The 12,402-nt window shown below is 47.5% G+C and overlaps 1 long non-coding RNA gene across 1 annotated transcript; it reads right to left on the bottom strand.

Moving 5' to 3' along the window:
* Positions 1 to 2,533: 2,533 nt before the first annotated feature.
* On the bottom strand, positions 2,534 to 3,386 carry LOC144132513 (uncharacterized). The gene is made up of 2 exons (XR_013314835.1): positions 3,153 to 3,386; positions 2,534 to 2,605 (listed from the first exon to the last, which is right to left on the bottom strand). It is a non-coding gene; the product is annotated as an uncharacterized LOC144132513 (long non-coding RNA).
* Positions 3,387 to 12,402: the final 9,016 nt, after the last annotated feature.

Here is a 12,402-nt window from a genome sequence, read left to right as displayed (position 1 = left end):
TGTTCAGAAACTCTCCAGGCTAGTGTTACAACGAATGTTTTGTCATTTTGTCATGTGCTGAGGGTCTCTTTATTTTGTGTGGTGCAGACGGATCCACGAGCTCATAGAGGCCATGACTTCCCGGTTTCCACTAGAGGCTCTGCGGCCGGAATCAAAGCGTCGCAATGTTTTGAAGACATTTTTAGCATTCCTCGACGACTGGGAGGCACTTGTAAAAAGTGGTTGTGGTTTTCTTAGTGCCTCAACAGCCACTGGTCTTCGTGTGACTATTTCCAGCACACTTCAACTGTTAACATACCTGACAGAAAAGCTAAAGTACAAATATATGATGACTGCAAAGCTTAGCCAGGATCCTCTTTAGAATCTGTTTGGAATAATAAGGCAGTCTTCAGTATGTAACCAGCACCCTACACCAACCCAATTTTTAATTCTAGTTAATTGCCTTTCATTTTATGGGCTCACTAAAATGTATATCACAAGGCAACCATCCTGAGAGAGTGCTAGATTCTCTGCTATATTTTGAAGACGGAGATGATGGAGCACGCCGAGATAAGCAGCCTTCAAATGCACTGTCAAGGCCCTCCACACAAGAACATATTTCAACTTGTGAGCCTGCACATGACCACGATGAGCACGTAGCTAGAAGTGACAGTAGACTTTTTTTCTACCGAGCAGGGTATGTTGCACGGAAGTGTGTATTGAAGAGAAATTGCCAAACGTGCATAACGTTGCTTACAATGCAGTCTACCGATGATAACTTTTTCCTTGCGAGGCTGACAAAGTACCGCGACCACGGAGGACTGCTGTGCCCATCGGCGCAGCTTTATGGCTTTGTTTTGAAGCTAGAAAACCTCTCACAGAATGCTTTAGCTGCAATGAATTACATCCCGAAAGCATTCTTGATGTGTTGGAAGTGGTCAGATGTAGACTGCAGAAAGAAGTTGGTTGCCCCGCTCACGCAGAAGGCCTCTCTGAGGAAATAATCAGGTTTTATTTGGTAACTAGACTGTACTTCTATGTTAAAGGAGTTAATTTAAAAAAAGCAGAGAAACGCGAACGAGCGAAGCACCTTAAACTCAGCCGTTGCTAACGCTGCTCTAAGTGCTAGAATAAGTTGGGAAAAATAACAGGCTAAATTGTTTGGTTTTGGGGGGTTTAACGTCCCAAAGAGACTCAGGCTATGAGGGACGCCGTAATGAAGGGCTCCGGAAATTTCGACCACCTAGGGTTCTCTAACGTGCACTGATATTGCACAGTACACGGGCCTCTAGAATTTCGCCTCCATCGAAATTCGACCGCCGCAGCCGCGTGCGAACCCGCGTCTTTCGGGTCAGTAGCAGAGCGCCATAACCACTGAGCCACCGCGGCCAGAGGCGAAATGAGCGAGTATAAATGTAAGCAGTGATGACAAATAAGCCTCATTTTTTTCAAATAGCAGTGGCGGTTGCATGGCTGTCCAAATAAATGTGAAGTTACTGTTCTGTCCACTCTTCGTGTTCAGCGCAAAACGCCAGGTGTAAATAATGTACATAACCTCCCCCCCCCCCCTTGTACTTTGTCTCACTTAGGTGTCTTCCTTCTACCTATCGTCTCCCTGCCCCTCTGTTTTCTGTGTGCTGCAGTTTGGCTCCTTGCAAATAAATATAATTGTCGCCGTCGACACTTTTCATTCCGCGTTTGTCCCTGGCATGAATCAAATGCCGCTACACCACATGCTACTACTATTGACTTTGAGTATAAATAGAAAAGCTGCATGACCCCTCGGCGTGCAGTGCATTATAACTCTAGGGAAACATTGCAGGCACGAGTGACAATACGTGATCATCCCTGCGTACCAAACTTACTGATAAAAGTTGCTCGTGTAACCCCCCATCAATGTCCTTTGTGGACCTTTGAGAAATAAACAAACATGTGCATATGCCAGAAATAAAGTTGCAATCAAGATCCGCTAAGCCATTTCGGCGACACCCACGCGAATGTTGCGATAATAATTCAATTCGTCGACGCGGCTACCACGGCTACTGCGACGCCGGCTGAATGCGCCGCTCGTTTCTACCAGTGAAGACGCGTGCAGCGCCACCACGCGCCGCCGCTCCCTGTCGACAACGGTGGGGTCACCCCGAGCGGGGCCTGTGAGCACACTACCCAGGCTGCGTTCCAATACTCCCAAGTAGACGGCTACTTAGGCTGCGTTCCAATACTCCCAAGTAGACGGCTACTTAGGCTGCGTTCCAATACTCTAGACGTCTAACAAGACGTCTAGTGTGACGTCTAGGAAGCAGTCTACATGTCCATGTATTGGAACTTGTCTACTGCTCACGCCGCCTCGCGGCATAATAATGTAACTAAAGCTTATGAACAGTTGTACTACTATTTTTCACAAAGTGAGCAATAACGATAATTAAAAACGTGTTTTCAACAAGTTTACACATTTCTTCTGTAATGACTTTGCGCGTAAACCGGACTGGTGGATGTGCCTATCAGTCAGTCTACTTGTAGCAGACGGGCCCGCTCTCCGAAGACGACGCTAAAGAGATATGCGATTATTCTTTTATTATTGATGCTCAACTGTACATGCTCCTCGAACGTGCTCGTTCAGACGGTCCTGTAAAGATAAGAAAGAATACGAAAGACTGTAATCAATATGCGCGAAATGCGATACGGCTAATATACACTGCAAAAGGAAAACACATACGTGACATTAAACCTGCTGTCTGCCCTACGTGGCACTCGGAGACAGCGAGAGACCTAAATACAGCAGCGATCTTTAATCCTGCAAAGACTAAAATCAATTCGCAACATGCCGGTGTATTTGTTCTGAGAGTGTAGAGATAAAAAAGAATGCACGCGAAAGAGTTTGTGCAACTAATACAGCAACAGAAGAACACATTTGTTAACCGTCACGCCACCCGTCTTATCGCCCGTCGAGGAAACCAACGACAGCGACCAGTATTCTCTAAAATAAAGGTGCTAATTAAGATCCGGCATCGTCAGATGCCGGATCACGTAAACAGACCTACAGCGTCCGCTGCTGTAGCAAAGCTCTCAACTGCACGATTTTCTCCTGCGTGATTCACTTCTAGGAATCGCACGTCCACGAAGATTAATTAGCCACTAGTTTGCGTACCAAATAACATAATAGAATGACTCACATTTTTCCTTTCCTATACTCCGTGTACAGTCCGACGCCCGCAAGAGCACGACTCGCTCATCCGCGTACATCAGCTCCGCCATCTTTAGACAGCAAGTTAGCCTGCATCGATGTGGACTTCGGCGAAGCAGTCTTATGAGACTGCTTCGCCGAGAAATGGAACGCGTCCCAAGATGGCGGCTGTCCGGCTAGACGTCTAAGTAGCCGTCTACTTGGGAGTATTGGAACGCAGCCATAGACGTCTAGCCGGACAGCCGCCATCTTGGAACGCGTTCCATTTCTCGGCGAAGCAGTCTCATAGACTGCTTCGCCGAAGTCCACATCGATGCAGGCTAACTTGCTGTCTAAAGATGGCGGAGCTGATGTACGCGGATGAGCGAGTCGTGCTCTTGCGGGCGTCGGACTGTACACGGAGTATAGGAAAGGAAAAATGTGAGTCATTCCATTATGTTATTTGGTACGCAAACTAGTGGCTAATTAATCTTCATGGACGTGCGATTCCTAACAGTGAATCACGCAGGAGAAAATCGTGCAGTCGAGAGCTTTGCTACAGCAGCGGACGCTGTAGGTCTATTTACGTGATCCGGCATCTCACGATGTCGGATCTTAATTAGCACCTTGATTTTAGAGAATACTTGTCGCTGTCGTTGGTTTCCTCGACGGGCGTTAAGACGGCTGGCGTGACGGTTAACAAATGTGTTCTTCTGTTGCTGTATTAGTTGCATCAACTAGCTCTTTCGCGTGCATTCTTTTTTATCTCTACACTCACAGAACAAATACACCGGCATGTTGCGAATTGATTTTAGTCTTTGCAGGATTAAAGATCGCTGCTGTATTCAGGTATCTCGCTGTCTCCGAGTGCCACGTACGGCAGACAGCAGGTTTAATGTCACGTATGTGTTTTCCTTTTGCAGTGTATATTAGCCGTATCGCATTTCGCGCACATTGATTAGTCTTTCGTATTCTTTCTTATCTTTACAGGACCGTCTGGACGAGCACGTTCGAGGAGCATGTACAGTTTAGCATCAATAATAAAAGAATAATTGCATATCTCTTTAGCGTCGTCTTTGGAGAGCGGCCCCGTCTGCTACAAGTAGACTGACCGATTGGCCCATCCACCAGTCCGGTTTACGCGCAAAGTCATTGCAGAAGAAATGTATAAACTTGTTGAAAACACGTTTTTAATTATCGTTATTGCTCAGTTTGTGAAAAATAGTAGTACAATTGTTCATAAGCTTTAGTTACATTATTATGCCGCGAGGCGGCGCGAGCAGTAGACAAGTTCCAATACATGGACATGTAGACTGCTTCCTAGACGTCACACTAGACGTCTTGTTAGACGTCTAGAGTATTGGAACGCAGCCCCAGTATTCTAGCTCTCTATAGCGTGGGCGTGCCGTTTGGCGTAGAATCCCCCAGGTGGCGCCACTGCAACTTTTTCTAGCGGCGTCGCGGCGTCGTCGCTGGAGCTTGTGTGTGTTTCTCTGAGTCGTTGTTCGGTGTGGTGCATTAATACGCCTGTAGTTAACAAAGATGCATGCCATTTGCTTCAACTAGCTTCAACGTAACCTCATAGGCACCTTTTTTTTCCCCTGCCGTGCCCCTTTGAGCATTTCGGCGATGATGAAAAATCGCGCCGTCGTATGCCGTCTGCTACCGAGAACGGGCGCCGGGCAATGAGAGAGGCTCACGGATTTGCCGGTGGATGTTAGTAGTCCAGTTGCATCTTTTGCCAGGCTGATATTGTTTATCTGCGATTATAGTTTGTTTCCATGGGTTATAACGTCCTAAAGCAACTCAGGCGATTAGGGACGCCGTAGTGGAGGGCTCTGGATATTTCGACCACCCGGGTTCTTTAACGTGCACTGACATCGCACAGTACACGGGCCTCTAGCATATCGCCTCCATCAAAATGCGATCGGCGCGGCCGGGATCGAGCCGGTGTCTTTTGAGTCAGCACAATGACCACTGAGCCACCGCGGCGACTTAATTATAGAGAACTACACCCCTTATTCATCTGTGCGCGCGCCTAGGCGCACGTAGCAACGTGTGATCTACTCTTACGGAAATCAGTTTTTTCCTGAGACGTTTTAGCGGCCTCAGAAACGCATTTTGTTCAGAAAATTTTACCCACGGCTGAAAATATTTCCAACCCAATTTTCGGCAAATTTTACTTGCAGTGTATGCATGACATAAGCCAGGTTGATAAATAATACACGGGAGGCGAGCATTATACCTTTAGTGGCAAGTGCGGACATGTAAAAGAAAAACTGAAGCAAATATTGGTTTGATGGCAGGCCCATTATTGGCGTAACCAGCCTAAATTAGGTTACATAGAAATTTCATCCGTGGAAACAAGGCTGGGCTTGCAGCTACCCTAACAGGGTGCTTCGGAAATCGAAGTGCATCGACTCATTTTCAGGTACTTAAGCTTGGCATTTCCGGTTGTTGCTGCTATTGATGCTTTTCATAAAAAAAAGTGAAGGCGGGTTGTTATGTAAAAAGCAGTGAGCTCGGCTGCAACATTCTCACAGTGGTCTGGACAGCCAATTAAGTCGAAGCTCTGTTTTTGCTTTAAACACATCTACAATATCAATGATACTGTCTGCATGTAGTTCCAGGAGGCTAAAACATGTGAAAGCATTTTCTAGGTCAGCTACAAATTTGTACAGGGCAGCAGCGGGATACAGAAGACCACCGTTGTCTTTAATGCGAGTGAACTGGACTAGGTTTAAGTTCCCAGCCGCCTCTTTGGTCAACAAAAGCAAATTGAGGCAGCTTTCACAGCCCGTCTTCAGGACACATTTCCTGGCCACATAACCAGCTATATAAAATATTAGCCGGCTGTCACTTGATGCCACAGTGCAAGTGGAATGGTCTGGGGGTAATTTCGGGAGCACCGCATTTGCTGCATCTATGTTGCCTGCATCGAGCAGTTTATCAACAAGTTCCTGCCTGCAACTATGGGAGCTAAATTTGCTGGCCAGCATCTGCATCCAAAAGGGAACAGCACGGGTTTATAGTGAAGAATTTCAAGTTTGGTGTCTCTTCGTATCGATGTTGTTGCGAAGAGCACGCTGGCGTCACTGTCGCAATTTATCCGGCACCAGGTCTTTGGGGGAAGCATCACTCCTCGAAGCATGTTAACTGTGAAGGGCTCACTCTCGGTGGGTCCTGCAGCTTCGTTTAGAGCGTTCAGCTCGGAAATCGAAACATCGGTTGCAGGCTGACGAAGCGCTTAATGCGCGACACCTGCACTTTCATTCTATGCGTCCTGTCGCTTGCTGTTGCTCCATGGCCTTCTTTCTGGCCTGTGTTTCGCTCTTCGGACAGAAAGGTAACATGGACAGTCAGGCAGGAGGGTAGGCACCGCACCATGTCCTAGTGACGGCTTCCCACAGGGAAGTCGCACTTCGGAGCCATTTATCATGTGTATGTAGTCCCGCAATATGCACTCGGGCTCAAAGTGGCGCTCAAAGTGGCGCTCACAGACCGCTGAGGACTCAGTGAAAGGTTTGTCATCTCTTCGCAGATTGAGCTCCCACTTCTTCTTAAGTTCGTCGTCCGTGGGAGCGGCGAACAAAGACGCCTTAGGAGCTCCTGGATAACCGCTCCGACAGCCCGGGGCAAAGCTTGGGAGTCCGTCTTCCTTTTCGGTATCGTGCCTCTCTGTAGTGTCTTTATAGCACGAACTTCACACACGCAAGACGATTTTCTACGGATCACTCACAGTTTACAGCTCGAGGAGCCACGCCGAAACGTAGAACGCAGACAAAACACTTCGTTTCAGCCAGCTCAGCGCCCGGAGAGCCGTTCCGAATGTGAGAAGCAACCCGGCAGCGGCAGCGCGGGGCTAGTAAAAGGCGCAGTAGCGCCCCTTGCGGCGAGGAGAGGCGTTGTGCCTCAGCCGCTACGCTGCCGCGCGCCTCCGTTCGCGCCACTAGACAGTGTTCTAGTTCACTATACCCAGCACTCTCAAGCCATGGCTACAGTGCTCTAGAATATGGGTAGTGGGTTCAGGAGCCGGCGCGCTCCATGCGATGCAGTAAGGCGGCGAGTGTCGACAGGTCCCGGATGTAAGCGGTGGCGCTGTTGTAGCGTGGGCTGTAGGCTCGGCGCGCCCGCGCGCGCGGCTAGCAGTCCCGCCAAGCTGCCTGCAGCTGTTTGTTGCTTTTTGTGCGGTGCATTTTTCCTCTTTGTGAGTTCGCGGCGTTAAGACTACGGTCATGCCGAATCGTCGGCGTCAACGACATTGTTTTGCTCCCGGGTGCAAAACGGGATACCAGTGGAAGAAAGGCGATCAGCCGTCGCTCTTCGCTGTGCCAAAGGATGAGAACCGACGGAAGCAGTGGGAACGCAACCTTCATCGAAAATATAAGGTTTTGGACGAAAACTGCTGTATGTGTGAGCTACATTTCGAACCATCATGCATTGTGAGGGACTTTATACACATCATTGACGGCAAAGAAGTCCGCATCCCGCGTGGAAAGCCGGAACTTTTACCTGATGCGGTGCCAACTTTGCTGCCGAGCTATCTGTCAAAGAAAACACCGCTACAGAGACCACCTAGAAAGAAGAAAAGCACAAGTACATATCCTAATGAAGCGAAAAGACCACAAAGTAATGCTTCCGACGTTAACAAGGAATCGAGGTGTCCGGGCATTGACACTGGAGAGTAGCGTGTTGGCGAACGACTAAGACCCTTGTGAAGTTGACGAAGCATCGGTGCCGGACGGTTTTTCTAAACTGGATGTTCCTTCAGAATACTGGAGCTGCCATCGCATACCTGATTACAGTGGTACTGTGTACTGCAAGCTAAGAATGGGCGAAAATCAATGCGTGGAGCCAGAGAGTTTGCAGTGAGTTTACTGCAATTTGTGACAAAGGAGGGTTGCTCTACCCGTCTCGTGTGCTTTTTTTGATGGTGAGAAGGCTGGAAAACCTTTTCATAACTTTTTTTAGTCAGGAAAAGCTGTGCAGTAACAGCATAGTAGATGTTATGGTGCTGGGAAAATCTCAGATTTCATGTGGTGTAGGGTGCAGCCAGCACTCAGAAGCGCTCACAGTCAGCATTCTCAAGTTTTATGTTTTGACAAGGCTGCATTTTTATGTTAAATCAATCAATGAGTCGCGAGAAGCTCGCAGGAAAAAGAAGCTTCATGCTAAGATGGGCAAATAAGTGCTCATAGTCGCGTGGCTAAATGTACTGTGCAAACAAGAAAACACGGCATTCCTTTGAGAAAATCAAGAATATGTCTCACACTGTGCATAGTTGGAGCGCTGCAATAAAGGAGTGCTTTGTTTTATAAAAGTTATTTTATCTTGTCTTGCATTCATCAGCGTTTATACATCGGCGGCAATTGACCCTTCGTTTTGATGAAAAAGATGCATGCATCAAAACAACAATTAAAACAGGGGCATGAAATCTAAAGTTCGACGAAAACTCGTCCGGTCAGGGAGAAGATTCATGTAAAAAGGAAAGGAACGCCGACCAAAGGTTGTTAGAAAAAAAGACTTTTCGGCTTCCCTACGGAAGCCTTGATCAGAGTTATCAAGGCCTCCATAGGGAAGCCAGAACGTCTTTTTTAACAACAACCTTTGGTCGGCGTTCCTTTCCTTTTTACAAAACAGAGGCATGCATACCACATTTAAAATTATCGCATTCACATGTAGTACGCTGTACACACAACGGTCTCTAAGTGAAGCGTTTTTTTTATTCCAATTTCTTGTTGCCCCGCCCCTCTACTAAAACACTTCCGATGGCTCAAGCTGGAGTACACTCGGCCACGTTTGCCGACAGCTTCGAGTTGGCCGCTGGATAACCCCGATGATCGATAGAATGTTTGCTCCTCTCCCTGTACTCAGCATTTCCTATGGGTGGCGATAATACTAGTATGCACTAACGTTGAAATATGGGAGCCGTACCTGCAAAAGAGCACGATCAGCGTTGCGAAGCATTAACGGGGCCGCTCGTCCGCACCACCGCGCTATCGGCTGTTGGCTACTACTACATCTAATTTTCTTTATTCGCCGACAATATCTGTGTACAGCTTCACCTATTTGTAGGACCTGTTTTAAAAGACAGAGCCTTGCTTATTTCAAGACGATTCTATGCACAGCGCGCATCCAAGGCGCGGCGCGCCGCATTTCATACAGCCCATGCTCTGGTGGCGCCATCTGGTATCGTCGACACAAGTCGCCTCACCGCTGGCCGCTCCCTGAACCCACTACCCATATTCTAGAGCACTGTACCATGGCGCCAGCATGCTGCTACACGACCTCACGTGACGCCGTCCAACTAGTTAGATGATCGTATTTGTGGCGGTTTCTTGCCACTGGACAGTGATAAAAAAACTGTAAAGGTAAAAAGTTTATTAACAAACGTTTCGGTTTCGGAAGGTAGGTGGTAAGTGGGTTTCGGCCCAATCAGCATGCCGCATTTTAAAACGAGGGGTAGCACGGTGGCAATCGCGACCAATGCCTCCTGAAGAACATGCCTGAAGCGTCAGCTCGATTTCAATGGGCGCCGAGATCGCCACGACATTGCGCAGACTGGCCACGAGGCGGCGCGAAAAGATGACCCTCAATTTTGGTTTCAATGGCTGGGAGACTGTGACGCGTGGATCCCGATGATGCTGTTTCATCTTTTTGGGGGGGACTTTTAGCAACAACACTAGGTTCGTTAGCGGCAAAAACATGTTTTTGGATGTCTCAGCATGCAGCAAATGCTTAAAAAGTATAAGCTGACCTCCACATAATACTGAAAGAAGATCATCAGTTTCGATTTCGAAATCTAAAAACGTGTTGTGCTCCGCGTTCTATCACGCCATTACGACCTTTCTTCTGCTGCATAACCAGTAACTTTGGGACCGTTTACAACAAAAAGAACATGTTCGAAACATCCATATTGCAGCAGGTGCTTGAATTAAGTGGCTAGAAATGCCGCAAATTAAGTATTTACACTGCATGATGCATGGTCGCATATATTGTACTGTTGCCAATTGTAAGAAATAAACTACTTTGGACAAGCAAAAAGGGAAAATAATCCATGAGATAGAACAAGGACAGGAGGAAGTCCTGAATTACTTGAGCTCTCAAATGTAGCCAAGTGAACCGTGGCCATGGAGCAAGACTATATATAGGAAGTGAAACTCCCGACAGCGCGAGAGAGCGCAGACGACCAGATAAAGTCGCAATTGTATGCGCCGACGGGGCCGTATGCAGTGGCGGCGCCATGCGGCGCATCGTAGAAGCAGCAGGGGAAAAAAAATGCAGCGCCCGGGCAGGCGGCTCCGGCGCTTAATGCAGGGACACGGGTGTTTGCTCAACACCCTCTCAATGCTAAGGCCTCTCCACCGGCCGCGTGACGTCACGCCAAGGGACCGTGCAGGCCCCGCGCTCCGCGATTTCAGCGCGCCGCGCCCGTCTGCACTATTCGGGTACTGCCGTACGTAGCTGCCTTATAAGTGATTCCTTCATTTTCATTTTTGTCGTTGCTGCAGAAAAGAAATTCGCTAGTTTGTGCGCGCCTTAGGCTATCATTTTATCTGCTTTATATATTTTTTTTATTGCAGAACACCTTATTGTCAAGAAAGTTCGAGCTGCTAATACAGTTTTTTATAATAAACAATTTAGCATACGGCCGCCAATTTCGCATTATTGGTCATTATAATAAAAAATTGATTAGTTAATTTCAATTAATCATCTAATTATTAGGTTCTATCACGTACATGATGTCTGCCGTGCGGTAAAATCCATCCGCACAGACCGCACATGCGTATATCTAGTTGTTAAAGTAGAAGTTCGTGAACATTGAAAAAAAAAACACCGTCTACTGCGCATTGTGTTAGTTTTATTCTGTATTGTGTTTTGCTTAAAGCTTTCACACACAGCAATAATGACACTCACAATAATGTTGCGCTGTTGAGTATTTGTACAGCTAATCTGACCCTTACAATAAAAAACGACGAGACACCAGCAATGAAGTGTGCGCAAAGCATTTTTATTGCTTGGGAATAAAACTTACTTCTTCTTAAGCGTTGCTGCTTTCCGGGCTGCGGCCTTCTGCTGCGCATTGTCTTGTTAGCATCATTTCTTAGTTTGCAAAAGTTGTTTAGAACAACGTTGGTTGCAACGCGTACTACCAAGCGCAGGAGAGTTTGTGCAGTGTGGCCATTTTCACATGTCTCAATGTCGTGTTCGTCCAGGAGGGAAATCGTCTGTGAAATCACGACACCACGTTGATTTCTACAGGAGAGAAAATCTTCCGCGGTTGCTCCAAAAGACAACTTCTCTGCAACTAGTTTAGTCATCAGTACCATGTGAACTGTGCATGGCTGGGGAAACTTCAGCCCTCCTCTCGACAGGTTAGCTATCATGGCAGTATTTTCCGCTTCGATCTCTCGATTTTCAATCACCAATGTGCTGAAGCAAGCAGAACATGAAAGCTTCTTTAAAGCAGCATGAGCAGCGTATCCTGCAATGTAGACAATAGCATCCATGTCAGAGTGGGCGTGTGTAATATCGTCGTCGCTGACAGCCACAGAAAAGTTGCATGGGACAAGATCCTCACTTACGTCTTCAAACTCTGTTTCCTCGCGTGGAAATGTCAAAAGTTTTTGAAGACGAAGCTTCTTCTCACATTCGTAGAGCTGACGCACGGAAATGTGGTACTGTGATCCTGCCAGCTGGCGGTAACGGCCGAACCGGTCTTCTAGCGCATCCGTCTGAAATTTGCCCAGCAGTACGTACTTGAAGTGAAGTTCTTCTAAGCAGTAGCGCGAGAGTTCTACCAGAGAATAGCATGTCAGTCGCAAAGCACTGTGAGTCTCTTTCGTCAGCGAGCCACTGGTGATGTTTATTCTTGCCCAAGCGTCCAACCAGTCCACAACGCCGCTCAGGAAAGCTAACTGTGTGTCATCAACAGACCCTACAGGGTCTTGCATGCTGTCCCTTAGCCTCTGGCCTTTGCAAGGGGTCTTAACATTGACTATTTGCCACCATGTGAGGATAACGTCAATGAAAAGAGCAGTCGACTCAGCTTGAGGAATCTTGAACGCGGAACCATGTGTCCTGAGGGCATTTGAAACAAACTGATTAATGACGTCGAGAGCGAGCTTTACATTTTGCCGCTCCATTGAGGTTGGATTCACGGCTTTTGCGTTCAGTCTGTAAGCAGCCTTCACAAGCGACGTCTTCTCTGAAGAATAAAGCTGCCGCACAGCTGCGAAAGAAGCAGCTTTCATACGAGG

This window comes from Amblyomma americanum, chromosome 1 (assembly GCF_052857255.1).
Source record: "Amblyomma americanum isolate KBUSLIRL-KWMA chromosome 1, ASM5285725v1, whole genome shotgun sequence".
Lineage (NCBI taxonomy): Eukaryota > Metazoa > Arthropoda > Arachnida > Ixodida > Ixodidae > Amblyomma > Amblyomma americanum.
Note: the sequence above shows the minus strand (reverse complement) of the source record. Positions and strands in the feature narration are given on the sequence as shown.